Raw genomic sequence first — 18539 nt, 5'->3', positions numbered from 1 at the left:
TAAGTTTATATTAGGTTGAGACAATTGCGCACTTCATGGTTTGTCAGTATACGTGCAGCTTTAAGCACATGTTCAGGTCTTTTTGTGGTAACAAAACCGCCCCACCCCACCTTTCCAACTCCCAGAGAAAACGCCTGATTCCCGGTCCAGCCAGTCTACCACCCTCCAATGGTGCCCCTCATCTTCACATAGAGCCTCTCTCATGTGTATTTAATTTCTTTCATAGTGCTACTCATCCCAAGTATTTAGGGCGGAGTGTCGGAGTGTATTACAACACACACATTATATAGAGACAAAGACTCATACAAACGTGAAAGTCAATGTAGAGGAAATGTTGCTTAAGATAATGGGGCTTACAATGTGTAATCATACTTTCATCCATCATTCAGTCTTTCACCATTCATTCTGTCCTTCCATCTGTGTGCCCATCCATGTCCATATTCAACCATTTACAAACCTATCCATCATGTATCCTTCCACCCATGATTTCACTCATCCATCCCTCCATCCCCCCTTTTACTCATCCATCCATTATCCATCCAACCTTTCACCCTATCCATCCGTACACTCGTCCATCCATCCATTTATCTGTCCGGCCATCCTTTCACTTACTCATTCATTCACCCAGTCACTCATCCTTCCACCCATTCACCCGTTCAGTCATCCATTCACCCATCCTTCCTTTCTCTCTCTATCCCCCTTTCACTTAGCCATCCATCCTTCTATCCACCCGCCCATCCACTCATGAATCCATCCAGTGAACCTATCACTCATCCATCCTTTCACTCATCCATCCATCCTTTCTCTCATTTATCCACCCTTTCACTCATCTATCCATCCTTTTGTCCATCTACCCGCCCTTTCACTCACCCAGCCTTACATCCACCCTTTTACCCATCCGTCCATACATTCACCCTTTCACTTAATAATTCATCAATCCATCCATCATTTCACTCATCCATCCACCCATTCACTCACCCATCATCCAACCTTTCACTCATCCATCCATCCATCCATCATTTCACTCATCCAGCCATCCATCCATCCACCCATCCCATCCCTTCACTTAGTTACTTACTCACTCACCTTTTCACATTAATTATGAGCTGAACCTTTGTCTGCAGAGTTGCAGACAGAAGAGAACCATCGAGAACTCCACCCTCGCTGTAGTTCCTAAAGCAAGGGGTGGAGTGGGGGAGGGTTCACTATGCCCCTGCACATAGGCAATCCGAAAAAGTAGAAGGCATGAGTCATGCATGATACACAGTGCCTGGACGTGAGGCGAGTGTGACATGGTGTTGTTTCCAGAGCTTTAAGTGCTATTAAAAAACTAGGGGGGTCTCTCCAAAGGGGGTGTTCAATGTAATTAAGGGCGTGGCTTAAAACCCTGAAGCAAAAAATCTGTGCTTGGCATAATGTGCCGCCCGACTGGTATCTTTGTTGCTTCTGTCATTGCACCCAGTTATATAATACAAGTAATGTTACACCTAGAACAAGTAACGTTACACCTGCAACAAGCCAGAACTATTGGCTTTGTCAATGGTTGTTAGTTGCATGAAATAAAAAAGCAGCAATCATGGCTTCTTTGAATATAATATTGAAAATGCGAGAGTTCTAAAATTAAGAGAGCCTGAAAGAACTATAATCCTTTAGTTTGAACTTCTTTCACCCCTTCCTTTGATGAACTGGATTCTCAGGTAGCAGCAGCATGGGCGTTTTTACACTTTCCATGCAACAGAATGCCCTGCCCTGGACCGAGGCTAGAGAAGGCCACCAACATGGTGTGCCAGCCCAGACTGTCTCATTGTCATTCTGTATGTGGCAATCAGCCGCATACAGAATGACAATGGGCAGGTGGGGCTGCTCTTGTGCTCCAGGAGGGGTGCGAGGCGGCCCCATCAAAGTAAGGGAGCTGTGGCCTTTTCACAGGGGAACAGCTCTGATTCCTGAAAGGCCTAAAATTACGGACAAAAGGCGTCCGTAAAAGGGATCCTCACGGATAACGGATGGTCCGTGAAATTTACGGACGGTTGGTCACCCTAGCCTAGCGAGAGACTCCGCCCTGTTGGTAAAACTTGAGGTAATAGAGGCCCGCCAGCCTCTAGCTTGTGCTTCTTGTGTTTGCCCCTCCCCTAGAACATAACCTCTTTACCAGCCTTTTGATTGTCTGGCTTCTATCCTTCCACCACTCACTTTTAGTGAGCAACTTTTTTCTTTTTGTGTAAGCACTCCATGAGAGGGTGTGAGTTTTCCAGCTCTCTCCCTTATGTGCTTCATGTCCTCCCAAACACCCAACCCCTGCACTCCTTGTTGCTGTCTCCCTCGAGTTACAAACACTTTCTCTTGTGCTTCTCCCCTACAAGTCTCTCACTCCCCTTGCTCCTTGATAGTCTTGTCATGTGCTCCTCCCCAACCCCTGTGTTGCTCTACCTTGTATGATACTTTTCCCCTCCCTAATCACTGCTTCTCCCCCCTCATCCTCTTCTCTATTGCCCCCACACCTGTCCTTTTGAAAAATATTATTATTTTTTGCTGGGAGCAAGAGCAAATTGCTGCCAGACGCTCCTCCTTAAAAAACGCTTTCATGCGACTTCTTTTCCTTTGTTTTTATTTACTATTCCATCTTGCATCAATAAATTAAAAATGATTGCTCCCATATGATTTATTAGGCGCGCATGTGTAATGACATGGCCCCCAGGGCCACATCATTGTGCCTTCTTTTGCACTAATAACCATGCTGCAAATCTTGCCAATGCTGTGCTTTGTGGATGAGAGGCAACATAAAATAAAACAGTCACAAGTATAAATTCAAGTTGACAAAATTCTTCTTGTGTCAATATCTTTCTTTTATTTCGATGTATCTGAAATATACACAGCAACAAAAACCAGCCAACACGTTTCGCCCAGACAACGGGCTTCTTCAGGGCAAAATGCAGTTCAATAAAACGGTAGTATCATAGAATAGTTTCTGCGAAGTGCGTCAATGATCAATCTGGTCCGAAGTAGAGAAAGTCCCAGGTCAGGGAAAACTCAAAGAGGAAAGCACAAGGACCTGCGAGTCGCGCTGTTTTTCCACGTAATCATGAGCCGTGTCCGGTGTACTTCAAGCTGCCAGAGTACCTCACCCCAGTTATTCTGGCAGCTTGAAGTACACTGGACACGGCTCCTGATTACGGGCATGGTGTTCTCCAATTTTTATAAAGAAAGGTGTTTTCCATTCATTCCTTACCTCATTCATTCTTATTGTAAATTACTCTTACATTTTTTTTGAGTCTAACTCCCTTCTCTGTGCCCTTTCATTGACTTTTCTCTTTCAAGTAATTTTTCATTATTACACTTATATCCGTACATGTCTAATTTCCCAATATTCAAAGATCTCTTTCCAGCAGTCCAGCCTGAACCCTGTTAAGGATGTGCATCAACGGAGATGTGTTTACACCCCACATTGATATATATATATATATATATATATATTCTCTCCTCCAGTGCCGGTTAGCGCACCTTGGGCTGTCGCGGAGCGGTCCTGGATAGGCCACCGACAGGCCTTCCAAATATGCCACAAATACCTCCTATTACCGAAGTAAACCAGGACACCCGGAATCCATATGTAGAATTTATTTCAGCAAGTGAAAAAAGTGCGACGCGTTTCGCCGATAAGGCTTGATCACTAGCAATATATACATACTCTCTCACAGAATTCTTTCGTTAAGGTCCTTTTAACTCATCGTATGTTAGGATTGGCATGTTTACAGGGCACACCCAAAGGCAATACCATTTCAGGAGCTACATCATCCATACCATTGTGGACATTGGAATATGTCCCATTAGACAAGAAGAAAAACCCTGGGTGTGCATAAATCGGCCCCTCATAATCAACTGCTGCATACCTGGAGTTCATCACGAAAGTACTTATATCCTTTTTATTCACTAAGGGGATCGTATTTTTGTACACCACGATTCCTCAGCAATTTATATACAGTGAAGTGTCAGTGCTATTCACAATGAGGCAACAAGCAGGGTAATAACTGGCCTCTCGGGGACTATCAATTCCTTGTAATGCCAACCCACCAATGAAACATTCGGTTTTTCCATATAAAAATTGCCGCAATATGCAGTTTTATCACAACCTGGATAACCCACCCCCAATGGCCTCCTATGGTATAGACATGGTCCTGGATAACCAAAACCAAACACTCCTTTCACTTCTGTAAATTGAGGTTTCTGGGTAGAAGTATAATGTACAAGTGGCAATGGATATGCAGTCCACAGACTATTGACAGATTGGGTGCGGTAACAGGCAGTCCCCTCACCAAAGAACTTCTTATGTGTTTCCAAGAATACATTACTCAGGGCAGTTCTCTTTTTTTTGTCTCGGGAAAATGACCTTACCCTTACTGGGTAAAGGCACGCTTTGAGCATCTTCACAAAACACCATAATACCACCCATAATATTATCACCAAAATCAAAAGAACACCACATATTATTTTACTTTTCCTTAACCACATCATATTACGTTGTACAGTAACCATTGTTTGCTCCTCCTCAGCAACCTTTTTACCAAAGGGATGCATAATGAATTAAAAGAAGGAAAATGCAAGAAAATATATAAGTCCCCAATGTCTGTTAGAGCCTAACTGGCATGGGCTCCTATTGTCCATCAATAATTTGGCACTCTTGAGCACTGGCGGTGAAGCTTGCTCGGTCCTAAGCTCTTCTACTAATCTATCCCACGTCGATGAAAGTGGTATATTTTCACGGTATACTTTTCCCCTAACTAATGTTCAAACAACAAAGGCATAGTAAGTACAGAATTTTCACTTATTTCAGTTGTTCGTGGTACTGTCATTCAGCACTACCTATCTTGTGCAGTCTGCCCCTAATCTTCTTTCTCCTTAGATTCAATAGCCCTCAGCCGAGAACGCAAATTGTACGTGGCAACCCCAGGCACTGTGTGATCAATGAACAAAGGCTCCTGGATAGCTTAGATTTCTAGTGGGACAGCCCCATTCAAAACATTGTCGTTCTCCTTGTCTGTTTGTGTCCAGGTCAGTCGAGCATCAGTGAAGGGAAGAAACCTGGGTAATAATACCCTCCTTGACCCGCAGGTCGTATGGCAACGGCAAAGGAATCCTCCGACAGCCTTCCGTGTCACCAACAGAACCTGCTCAGGATCTTTCTAGCGGGGCTCCAAACTTTTCTTCCTTCGGAAGGTCTAGACCAGGACATAATCAACAGGCTGGATGTCGTTGCCGGGCCCCTCTGGTATAGGAGGTAGGGACTCCAGCACCTGTTGGTGAATAGAACATAAACTTTCTGCTAACTAGCCAAGATAATCAAGCAACACAGGATATTCAATATCAGAATAGTTACGAGGACGTGGGACAACCCATACATTGGTCGAGCGTCCAAACACGACCTCGTAAGGTGACGATCCTGTTCTAGAATGGGCGGTAGTTATTGTTGACAGAAGTGCTAATGGTAGAGCATCTGGCCATTTTAACCCTGTCGTCTCCTGGATTTTTGCCAATTTGGTACCATTGTACTTCTCAACTAAACCCACTGACTGGGGATGTTTGATAGCATGAAATCTCTGTTTAATATGTAAACCTTCACAAATCAATGTAATCACTTTCCCATTAAATTGACTTCTGTTGTCGATCCAGATAATTCGGGGCAAGCCAAATCGAGGAAAGTACTCTTTAAGGAGTACTTTCGCAGTTGTAATGGCTTTATTATCTTTAGTGTGGTAAGCCTCAACCCATTTTCTAAACGCACATATGACCACTAAAACATACTTAAGATTATTGCATCTCTCCAATTCAATGTAATCCATTTCGAGGCCTCAAAACGGAAAAGTAGGTTGTGCAAAATTACCAGGTGGTGTAGGGGTACTCATCCCTAGATTATGTATCATACAAACCAAAGCAGTGTTTCATCAAATGTGCAGCTGTCTTGAGAGAGGTTATCGTTATGACATACAGGGCTACAAATTTACAAATGTCTTTCGCACTGACATGGGCTGGACCATAGGCCATAGTAACCACAGGAAGTAAATATGCATCGGGCAACATCCATTTCTGTTCTCCAGATTTATCAATCCAACATCCTTCCTCATTTAACTGTTTTGTACTGTACTGCCATTTCGCTAATTGCTCCATCATTGCTTCACTTTGTATCTCCTTTACACTCTCAAGGGTATTTTCAAACATAGCAACCTCAGGAACCCACCTAGTGTCAAGCTACTACTCAGTCTCCTACCTTATCTTGCTTGTGCTGGCGTAGTAAGGTTTCGCAGAGACGCAAGGGACCAACTTCCCAAATTACTAATAATAACTTGTGATTTAACTCACAACCAAGTTATAAGTTAGAAATATCGGGAGGAGGGTCGGATACTGGACGTGGTGGAATTCTTGTTATCGACCTGCGAAGCAACAAGTGAATGATTAACCTACAGCTTTATGGTAGTGCTTTAGAACTTGTTACATTTACTCTTTGGCTTTTTTAGAGAGTGTGTATTTAAGAAAATAAGCCTACCTGCAAGCAGAGATTGCCTGGCTCACGTCTTAGTAGTTTTGTTCTGTGGTTTTGATGATTTGAAACTTGAGGAACAGGCAGGTTTGACTGGTTCAGTATTTTTCGTCTGGAAAGAAAACAACAGTGTAAATACCTCGAAACCTTTCCTTATTCTTGAGCACCTCTTCTCTCCTAAAATTACCAAAAAATTGTACTTACTTAAAAAGTACAGAGAACTTCTTGTGTGCTGTTCCTATTACATAAAGAAGGAATTAAACAAAAGATTACATCCTACATATTTGTTTCTTGTTTCTTAATGTCTTTGATTCCTTTAACAGTATTGTCTTTCAATTTCTTTAAGCAGAATGAGAAATGATCAAATAAGTCTTTCAAAAACAAATAAGTCTGAGTTCTTCTTAAAAGAAGTTCTAAAAATTAGCCTTTCTTGCGTAGGGCGCCAAAGTGTTAAAACTACTTATCTTCTTCCTTTCCTTTCTTTGCAGATCATGCCATTGCTGTGAGTAAAGAAGAAACCCAAAGCCAGGATTACAGAATTGTGATGCGAGGCAAATCCAGTAAGTAGAAGAGCTTCACAAGGTGGTTCCTGTCCGGAAAGCGAGCGGAAGCAAAACGCCTTATGGAAGGTTGGGTGTGGCTTTTATATGCCTGCCACACCCAGTTAGACATCCTCTGAACACCTATCAAGCATTGTCACGTTCCAGCGTGACCGTACATGAAGAGGCACTTCCTCGAATTACCGCTGGGACCCGTAGCGGTAGAATCCTCCATAATACTGCTTTGAACACTGCTGCTTTAGAGATCAATAGAACACTTGTACAATACCTAAGAGAGCCTTTCTACAAAGTACAATTGAATGTCACAAAATCCAATTTAGCGCTTGTGTAATACAGCGCTTGTGCAATACCAAAGAGAGAGAGTTGTCATACATTGTACAAGTGCACTTAAAATAACACAAATCACAAAATATAATGTAAATCACACATTAATATACATGGAGTACTGGTGCATGGGAAAGGGGAGGGTTTTTTCCTACAACATTAAATGTTAAATCCTATGCCTGTACTACACATACCAAATCATAATGTGTATGCGAGATTGCTATTCATGACAGTACTCCCCTCTCAAAATCCCCCCTAAAACTTGTGGAATAGGTTTAGGCTTTGTTGAGTATCACTTATCGTGGTGCATTCTTTAAATGAGCTAAAGACTCCCAAGATCGTTCTTCTGGGCCTTAGACTTTCCAATCTACTAAGTAAAACAGTTTTCCACAAATTCTTTTGCCATCTAAAATGGTTTTCACTTCAAATTCAGGAACTCTGTCAATTTCAATAGGAGGGGGTCTTTTCATTAGCGGAGATTTTGGATTGTATAGTTTCAATAAAGATACATGGAATAGTGGGTGGAATCGATAGCGTTGTGGGAGTGTGTAACGACCGGATTTTTAGAACAGGCAGCTCACCAAACGTGGCTAACCCAGTCGTCACGCAAACACACTCTTCTCAGGGCGCTATTCACAAGGTATTTGGAGGACTCACCTGAGAAGGTGATTCTCATAGCTATTTACAAGGCTATACAATTAAAACTACTCTCATGTCTTATCCTATATTTACCTCATCTCATTGGATTCGAGTCTCCCGACTATTCCTCGTTTAACGTCCGGCGACTTATTGGATTCGAGCCTCCCGACTATTCCTCGTTTAACGTCCGGCGACTACTCCTCGTTTAACGTCCGGCGACTTATTGGATTCGAGCCTCCCGACTATTCCTCGTTTAACGTCCGGCGACTTAGTCCCTAACTCTTAGGATCAATATCATCTATGCTTCCCGCTGGTGAACCGGTTGTCTCCCAGTAGGGTGTTCTATAGGAGTCCGCGGTACACCTAAGGTGCACCGACGATGTGTACTATTCCTAATTTAGAAGAGTTATTTAATTATCTTATTTGGGAGTTCTCTCCTAGCAAAACCCCCCCAGTCCTCCAGTTCTCAGTTACCTGCTAGAAGGGAACTCCTCATCCTTCTATACGACAGCATCTGGCTGAAAAGAAAGGTTAGTCCTATCATGAAAACAACGCTCAAATATATGTTTTGGACATTATATCTTTATTCTACATTTAAACATAATAGCATTAGCAACCTAGACATGGTTGAAATTAGTCTCCATCTACAACCTAAAAAGGGAAGAGAATGAATGATTATATGTGTTCTACACTAACTCAGAACGCCTCACCTTGTACGTGCGTCTTTCCATCTCAGCAGCGGAGCTGATCCCTTTCTCTCTCAGGTCTTCACTCGCTCGGGACTCTGCTCTCCCACTATGGCTCACGAATACACGTCTGCACCGCTACGCCTCGTCTACGCTGCCTTGGCTTCGACTCGAACCCTCTTCTGGACTCAGTCTCTGTCGCTACCACTCCTGCGCTTTAGCCTTACAGGATTCTTGATCTCTTCCTCTCTTCATTGATGTTAACAATCGGTCACTAGCTCTTGGACCAACTTCATCTGTCTGCTCCACACGTTGCTCTCTCTCTTTCCGCTACTTGCTCTCTGATAATATATCTCTCCCTTTCTCTATGGAAATTTCCAGCCTTAGGCCGACTCCCACCGAATTCCTGTACCAGTCTCCGGCCGCTTACGTCGTCCGCAGTGGCCACCTGCGTGTTGCGTCTACCACCGAAGAGCAAAATACATTCCTTCGATAAGGGCCGGTCTTGACAGGTTTTCCACTAGCGAATAATAAGTTAGATTCTAAACATTACCTTTGCTCTGCAAGCGCCTCGGACAGACGAGGCAGCTATCTAAAATGGACGAGGCAGCTATCCAAGATGGCTGCCCTATGGTTTTCGGGCCTACAGGCCTGACTAATGGGAAAAAGGCACTAAGCCCTGTCAAGGCGCATAGTTAAGCCCTATAAATGAATGAAAATGTTACTAAGACTGAAATGGTAGTAGATTATAGTCACTATTAGTCTAAGAATAGGCTAGAAATTACCCTGGCGTTACAGAGTGTTAGTTTTACGCTGACAGGATTTATTATCTTTTTTACAGAAAATGGTCCAATAAAGCGAGGGTTGAATTTCTTATTTCCTTTAAGGCGTAAATTTCTAGTAGCTAATCAAACCTTGTCCCCTATAGAATAAGAGGGTTGAATGGAATGGTGTTTATCTGCTATCTTTTTTTGAATTTCTTTTGCTTCGGCCAAATTAAAGTGAGCATCATGATGAATAGAAGTTAACTTAGAAACATAATCGTGTACAGATGGAACTAAGTTGGTTGAAACCAAGTGATCAGGAATATTTTGGGATGATATCCATAATTACAAATGAACGTAGACATTTGGGTAGAAGAATGTTCTACATTGTTATATGCAAATTTCAAAGCCCACAAAATATCTGACCATTCTTCTTCAATATTCTGTAACATACATTGTAAATATTGTTCTATGGTTTGGTTGGTACGTTCTGTTAAACCATCTGATTGTGGGTGGTAACTTGATGACAATCGCACTTCCATATTCAATGATTTACTTAAATTTTGCCAGACATGAGAAATAAACTGGGAACCCCTATCAGAAATTACAATAGACGGGATTCCATGTAAACGAATAATGTTTGTCATTAGGATTTGTGCTAATTCCATAGCGGTTGGAAGTTGTTTTAATGGAATAAAATGAGCCATGCGTGCGAACTGATCTATTATAGTTAAAATAGTAGTGTAACCTTTTTTTGTTGATGGAAGTTCGACAATGAAGTCTAGAGAGATCGTATGCCATGGTTGGGGTGGAATGAGCAAGGGTTGCAACAGACCACTTGGGGCTTGGTGTGGTGACTTATTTTGAAAACATATACTACAAGTCTCGACAAAATTCTTAATATCATTAAACATGGAAAGCCACCAAAATGTTCTCTTAATTACTTTATACGTTTTTACAATTCCTGGATGAGCTGACTATCGTGATGTAATTGCATGATTGACTTTTCAATTTCTGGCGAAGGTACTATAATTTGATCATTTAAAAATAAAAGATTTTCTCTCTCTTGTAACAGTGGATATTTCTTTTTCCAGTCACTGATATCTTTTGTTTCAATTTCTTTTTCAATGTCCGTTATTACATCACAGATCGTGAGACTAGCTTGAAAACAAGTAGTAGGTAACACTGGTTGTACATTTGCATTGTCTTCATTTTCTTTTTCACCAATGCGTGATAAAGCATCTGCTTTCTGGGTCTCTTTTCCAGGTCGGAAAGTGATCACGAAATTATAGTCGTTAAAAAATAGTGACCATTGAAGTTTTCTTACGGATAATGCTTTGACTGATCGTAGAGATTGTACATTTCTATGGTCAGTATAAATGGTAACTGGATGACATGCCCCTAACAAGTAGTGGCGCCATTCCCCAAAAACTGCTTTAATAGCTAGTAATTCTTTATTTGCTATAGCATAATTTTGTTCAGCTGCAGATAAATTCCTTGAGTAGTAGGTGATGGGATGCATTTGTCCTGTGTCTCTATCTCTCTGTGACAATTCCCCCAAAGCAAACTGAGAAGCATCAGCTTCAACAATGAAAGGTTGTGTAGCATCGGGATGACTCAAAATAGATGCTGTGGTAAATTTTCATTTTAGATCGTGAAAAGCTATTTCAGCCATTTCCGTCCATGCAAATTTTACTCCCTTTCTAAGGAGTTTAGTGATGGTAATTATAGTTTGGGAGAATTTCTGATTCGCAAAGCCTAAAACGCTTTGTACTTGTTTTACTGATGTGGGACTGGGCCATGTACTCACTGCTTCAATTTTCTTTGGATCCATCTCTATCCCAGACGGGCTAATGACATATCCTAAAAAGTCTACTTTAGACACATAATACATACTTTTCTCCAATTTGACATACAGAGAGTTTTGAAGCAGTTTTTGAAGGATGGCACGTACTTGTTTTACATGTTCTTGTTCTGAAGAAGAATATATCAGAATATCATCTATATAGACAACACAACAAACATCAATGAACTCATGCAAAACCTCATTTATAAAAAAAATTGGAAAGCAGCAGGAGCATTACAGAGTCTGAAGGGCATTACTTAGTATTCAAAGAGGCCGATTTTAGTGCGAAAAGCTGTTTTCCATTCGTCGCCCTCCTGAACTCTTACAAGATGGTATGCTCCCCGCAAATCCAATTTGGTATAAATGGTTGCCTTTTTAATTTGGTCCAATAATGTAGGAATGAGTGGTAAAGGGTACCTATTTTTTATTGTCTTGTTGTTTAAGGCTCTGTAATCTATGCATGGGCGTAGCTCTCCCCCTTTATTTGCAATAAAAAATAAAGGGGATGAGACTGGAGACTTTGAGTGTCGAATAAACCCATTTGCAAGATATTCATCCAAATAAGTCTGTAAATGTTCATTTTCTTTTTCTGTAAGTGCATATATTCTACTGCATGGTAAGGTTGAACCGGGAACAAGATCTATCCTACAGTCAAAGTCCCTATGAGGAGGAAGAGTATTAGCCTTTTTTTTTCGAAAACATCAGTTAAGTCAGAATATTCAATATGGACTCCTTCAAGAAGTAAAATACTCTGTAGTTCTTTTGGAAAGTCAAATCCTTGAACTATGTTTTCATAGATCTGTTCCTGAAAACATTGGGTACGACAGTGAGAGTAATTGAATGTTATAGTTTTTGTTTTCCCATCAATACTAGGATTGTGATGTTGTAAGCATGGAAATCCTAAAATAGGTCTAAATTGAGGTGCATCAATGATGTCAAATGTAATATGTTCCTTATGAATGGTAGAACATTCCATGTCTAATAGTTCGGTTTGCTTTTTTATGGGTCCAGACGTAAGTTCTTTCCCATCAACAGCGCGCACAATTTCTGGATGACTTTTTGTCTCAGTTTTTAAACCTAATTTACTTAGAAATAAGGTGTCAATAAAATTGCTGGTGGCTCATGAATCTATTAATGCATCAACAATCCAAGAACGCATGGGGTTAGATACTACTGTGAGTTTTTCTTGAATACATAGGTGTCGACACACTAAGGTTGGAACTGTAGAGGCCAAACTAAAACTGGCACTTGACAAACTGACCTCATCTTTTATTGAGTGTTCTAGTTTTCCGATTGTACCTGTAACATGGCTACTTCAGAAGTTTTGGTTTTGTTAGTATTAGGACGTGTTAAGCATTCTTTAACAAAGTGTCCTGTTTTGCCACAATAAAAACACTGGTTTAGTTTTCGTCTTTTCTCCTTTTCCTCTTTAGAAACAGGTCCTTGAATGGTACCAATTTGCATTGGTTCTACAGGATCTAGTTTAGTTGTTACTTCTTTGTGGCTTGAATTTTTATCTTTAAAAAGTAAAAGTTTGTGATCAGATTTACCTTGCTATGACAACCTATGATTTAACTTTAGAACATACTGGCACATGCATCAAGCAAAAATTGCGAATCGGTAAAATAGCCGGTAAGCGCCCGCAAAACAACACTTTCCAATGCATCAACCAAAATAGCGAAATTTCAAGATAATCGCAAAAAATGCCCCCGCAAATTTAGCGAGTAGCAAAATAGCGATTATATAATAGCGAAAACTAAAACTGCTCCTGCTACTAGCAAATAGCTAATAATGAATCGCATACCAATGCATCAACACTCACAAATAGCGATTTTCTGCTAAATCGCTATTTAGCAAGAGCAGAATAAGGGGAATCTCAACCAGGAGGTAAAGTTGAGAAAACGAAAAAAAATCAAAAAAATCACAGGTGCGACCAATCTGAAACCCTCTCAAAATGCATCAGGAGACCCCATAAGACATTCAAAATGGCAGCCCTCTATGTGCTTGCAAGGAGGATGAGGATAAATGCAGCAGCCCAGCGAAGGAGGAGGATACATGAAAGGGTATTCCGAGTGTGCATAACATTGCTGGGCCAAAATGAGGAAGAAATATAAGTATTGTCTGAATCGTGCAATGATACTGCGCCTAATTGCAGATTTGGAACCCCTCCTGCAGCACCAGACCTGTAGAACCAATGCCATACCTGCACACTTCCAGGTCCTATGTAGCCTGCACCTACTGGCATCAGGCAGTTTCCAGGGGGTCGTAGCGGTAGCCGGAGGTGTATCCCAAAGTGCACTCTCACGCTTCTTCTGTAAATTCAATGACACCATGATGACATATATCCATACCCACATCACCTTCCCCACAACCCCACAGGAGTTGAATCAGACCAAACTGGAGCACTACCAGGTGGCTCAATTCCCACACGTCATTGAATGCATTGACTGCACGCATGCCCCCATCTGTCCCCCCTCAGCCAACGAGTACATCTTCTGAAACAGGAAGTCTTACCACTCCATCATGTCCAGGTAGTGTGCAATGCCAAGCATATAATAACGGACACCGTAGCACAATTTCCTGGAAGCACACATGACTCGTATATATTCCGACACAGTGGCATCCACAGGCGTCTTCTCGCCGGTGAATTTGGAGAGGGACACCTACTTGGTACATACATATACCTATTTGTCACATCATTATACCAAATGTGATTGCATTACTGCGGCTAACCCTTTGCTTCCCACCCTGTAGGTGACAGTGCTTATGCCTTGTGCGAATACATCATGACCCCTTACCTCAACCCAGCAACACCCCAGGAACAGCGCTACAACGCGGCACACATTAGCACATGGAATGTGGTTGAAAGGACATTCGGAATACTAAAAGGTTGCTTCAGGATCCTTCATAAGACTAGTGATGCCTTACAGTACAACCCCGAAACCTGTTGCAGGATTGTGGCAGTATGTGCCATGAAGCACAACATTGTCACAAGAAGAGGCATACCAATCGATGTGGATGAGAATGACAATGATGTTGACGACCAACCACATGTACAACACTGACAATCAGATGTGGCAAACACAGCCGAAGGCCAGAGGAGACGTGCACACATCACACAACATCATTTCTGAGGTAGCTAAGAATGAGCCATCACAAGATATTGTGGACTGAGAATGTTTTATTGACATGAGCACATGTCAAACAAAAGTTTAAGGTATTGAAAATTGTGACGGTATTTGCATAGGTTGATAAAGTCAAAATAAACTTGTTGACAGCATTGGAGGGCAATCACTATGTAGAAGTGGACCATGGTTACGCCACCATGGCCTAAGAAGGGTATATACATGGCTAGCGCCTCTTGCCACGTACCCCCAGCCTCCTGTCGCATGACTTTTCAACATCAGCCTGATGTGTGCTTGTTGATGTTGAGCTGCGCGAACTGCGCCTCCTGTTAGTGCTCACTGGCACAGACACACTACTCAGGCTCGATGCCTCCTCACTGCCCTCCTCCCCTTCCAAGTTGCTGGCAATCACTGTCCCAGACTGGAGGTGTTCCACAGCGATGGTAACTTGACCTAAGGCCCTTGCAACGTCCCCACAGAAATGGCCCAGATCAATCTGTAAAGACACTGAGCGCCGTGCCAAGACTGCAATGGTGTTGCTCAGCTTTGTTATGGCCCTTGTATTTGCTGACATCCGTAGCAAACTCTGCAGATGCCTCCAAAGCTTGGAGCGTTGTCCTGCAAGGACGGCATGGGTGAGCTCCTGTAGGCTATGGTTTGTCTGTCGGTTTCCTTCCGCAACAACTATTGTGAGCTCACGCATTTAGTCAGTCGTAGTGCTCATGTATTTGGCCAGCTTGGAGATCTGCATGTTTATGGTGCCCATATGTCTCCCCTGCAGGCGCTGCACACGAAGCATCTGCGACTCAACGCCGTCATGTACATTTGGAGCCTGTTCTACATTAGCCACAATGCGGGTCCTGGGCCTGCACCGTTGTCCTAGTCGTAGCTGTGCTGGTATTGGAGCTGGTGAAGGGACATGTGAATGGCTGGGGACTGTTGTGGGTGCTGGAGTCAGCTCTGATTACATTCCTGGGAGTGCGGGTACATGTGCCCTGCATTTTGGTGGGGGTGGTGGTGTAGATTCAGGCTCCACAGGGGTCTCTACATCCGTCTCTGCCGGTGTCTCAGAGATGATGAGCCGGTCACTGTCCTCAGAGTCCACATGAGCTGCATCTGTGTGTGAAACAGTGCAATGTTAGCATTGTTTGTCCTAAATATGTTTTGCACATGACCTTCTTCGTACATATTGAATCACTGATTAGAACTATCTGTCTGACATGTAGTGTTGTTACGTCCCGCCCCATTACCCTTCCCACGCCAAGCCCAGCTTCACCCACCCGCCCCCCTCCTCCCCAGCACTCAAACTGACGCAACGCCTGGACCTCCTAGAAGCCCAGATCGCTACTCTGATTTTTGGCCTGAAGGAAACCCTATCCTCCCTAGAGAAACTCCAGCTTCCCTCCCCTCACGTTCCTCTTCCCCACCTCCAGCTGCCTCCCACTAGGATTGACTCACTTCCTCACATTGGGTACATGACCCCCCAGGCTCCCTGCCTCTTCTCACCAAACCCAGGACTGAGTCACGAGTTGACAGTCCTAGAAGAATTGTTCCCTCCCTTTCGCCCCAGGAAGTGAGCTCCCTCATCGCCTCCTATGAAATCCCTCCTAATCAGCCAGCCCAAGCACATCCCCTTCACCATTCACCCTTCTCCTCAATTCAAGTCATCACTGGAGTGGGGAGGGACCCGCCCCTCCGAAAAGCTGCCAGACCACCATCCTATCTCTCCTCCTTACCCAGAGCTACTTTTGACAACCCTATCTCGAATGCTGACCCCCCAATTAACTGTATGCTCATCAATTGCCGATCCGCCGTCAAACATGCAACAGAAATAGCCAAAACCATTCTCTCCCACGACCTGGATGTAGCCTTCATCACTGAAACATGGCTAAACACTCTATCCATCCCCATCATGGACACGCTGGTGCCGCCCGGTTTCTCAATTATACACAAAGACAGGCCCGTACACAAAGGTGGCGGAATAGCTATTATCCACAAAAGTGACCTCTCCATCACTGAATCTCCCTCCGTCATATACAACTCCTTTGAATGCCTTTCGGTCAACCTCAATTCGTCTCACCACCCTCCACTTCAATGCCTTCTCCTCTACCACCCTCCGGGCAACTCCTCCGAATTTGGCGCTCAGCTGACGGATCTGATCACTCAAACCGCTCTCAACAGCGACTTCAGAATAATTCTGGGCGACCTCAACCTGAGATGGAATGTAACAAAAAACCCGCTCATCCAATCTCTCACCGCCCTTCTACAAGACCATGACATGACCCAGCACTGCAGAGAGGAAACCCACCACAGAGGAGCAATCCTTGATGCAATCATCGCGAATATAAAGACAATTTCAATTGACCACATCATCCCAGTGGACTGGTCAGACCATCACGCCATTCTCTTTCATATCAATCGTCCGGTTCTTTCCCTCTCACCCACTCAAACCTCCCCCAAGTGGGTCAGAAACTTATCGAGAGTCCCCCCTGACAAGCTAGAAAAGGGACTTAGCTCACTCCTTCCGAACTCGACGGTACTCCTCTCAACCACGGAACTCACCTCGCTTTACCACTCCAATCTGGAGCTCGTCCTAGATCAGCTGGCAACGCGGAAACTAAAAAAAACAAGAAGCATCCCCTCCAGATCTTGGTTCTCCTCTGACATTAACGAAGAAAGAAGACACCTAAGATCCCTGGAAAGAACCTGGAGGTCCAACCCCACCTTCCCCAACCGGGACCAACTCAAGGCAGCCCTCAAAATCTACTATAACCATATCAAGAACAAAAAGTCGTCCTTCTTCTGTTCGGCTCTAGACAATGCTAAAGACCACCCCAAAGAACTCTTTAACATCATCAGGAACCAAACCTCCATTCCTGTGACAGACAGCATGGTGGCGTCCAAATCCCAATGTGACGACTTTGCCAGCTTCTTCAACGAAAACATTGCCAAAATTGATCGATCATTCTGCGCTATGCCCTCCTCCCACCCCTCTGCAACTTCCCACTTCAGGCCAGCAACCACTCGCTGGTCCTCCTTCCGGCCTATCCAGGTTGAACTGATAAGCAATCTCATAGCCACCGCCAAACCCTCATCCCACTCCCTTGATCAGCTTCCTCCGAGATTGACCAAAGACCTGAAGCTCACTCTAGCCCCTACCTGGGCCAAGATCATCAACAGCTCTCTGAGCGAGGGCTCCATCCCTGACTGCCTTAAAGTTGGTCAAGTCACGCCACTACTAAAAAAAACGTGCCTTGACCTCCAGGATATGAACAACTTCAGACCAGTTTCGAACCTTCCACTCTTATCTAAAATTCTGGAAAGATGTGTGCTGTCTCAGCTAACCCAGCACCTAGAGAACACGAATCTTCTCGACCCATACCAATCAGGGTTCAGAAAAGGCTGCAGTACAGAAACCGCAATCCTTAATGTCCTGGACGATCTACACATGTCGCTCGACTCCAACCAATGCAGCCTTCTCATCCTCTTAGACCTATCGGCTGCATTTGACACAGTCGATCATGCCCTGCTACTCAATGTCCTCCAAGAGAAAGCGGGTCTGGAAAATGGTTCTCCTCCTTTCTCAACAACCGCACACAAAGAATCAAAATTAAAAGCTGTGAATCGGACATCCTTCCCATCAGTAGAGGAGTCCCACAAGGGTCAGTACTCTCTCCACAACTCTTCAACATCTACATGGAGCCCCTCCCTTCAATTCTAAGGAAGTCCAACCTCCCCTTCCACCTCTATGCGGATGACACACAACTCTATCTGGAAACCACGTCGATCACAGACATCCACAGACTGAACTGCACACTTACTGAAGTTCAACTCTGGCTCTCATCCAACCACCTCAAACTCAATTAACTCAATGAAGAAAAAACAGAAGTGCTCCTCATCTCAAACAAAGATGAAAATCCCCAAATTCTAGAATGGCTCAAAGCCTTAAACGCCCTGAATGTTCCTCTTGTTCCATCGAACTGCATAAAATCCCTAGGGATCACCCTTGACCCCAAATTGGACATGAAAGAACACATCTCAAAAACTTCCAAAAGTGCTTTCCTGA

This window comes from Lissotriton helveticus, chromosome 11, assembly GCF_964261635.1.
Source record: "Lissotriton helveticus chromosome 11, aLisHel1.1, whole genome shotgun sequence".
Classification (NCBI taxonomy): Eukaryota; Metazoa; Chordata; class Amphibia; order Caudata; family Salamandridae; genus Lissotriton; species Lissotriton helveticus.
Note: the sequence above shows the minus strand (reverse complement) of the source record.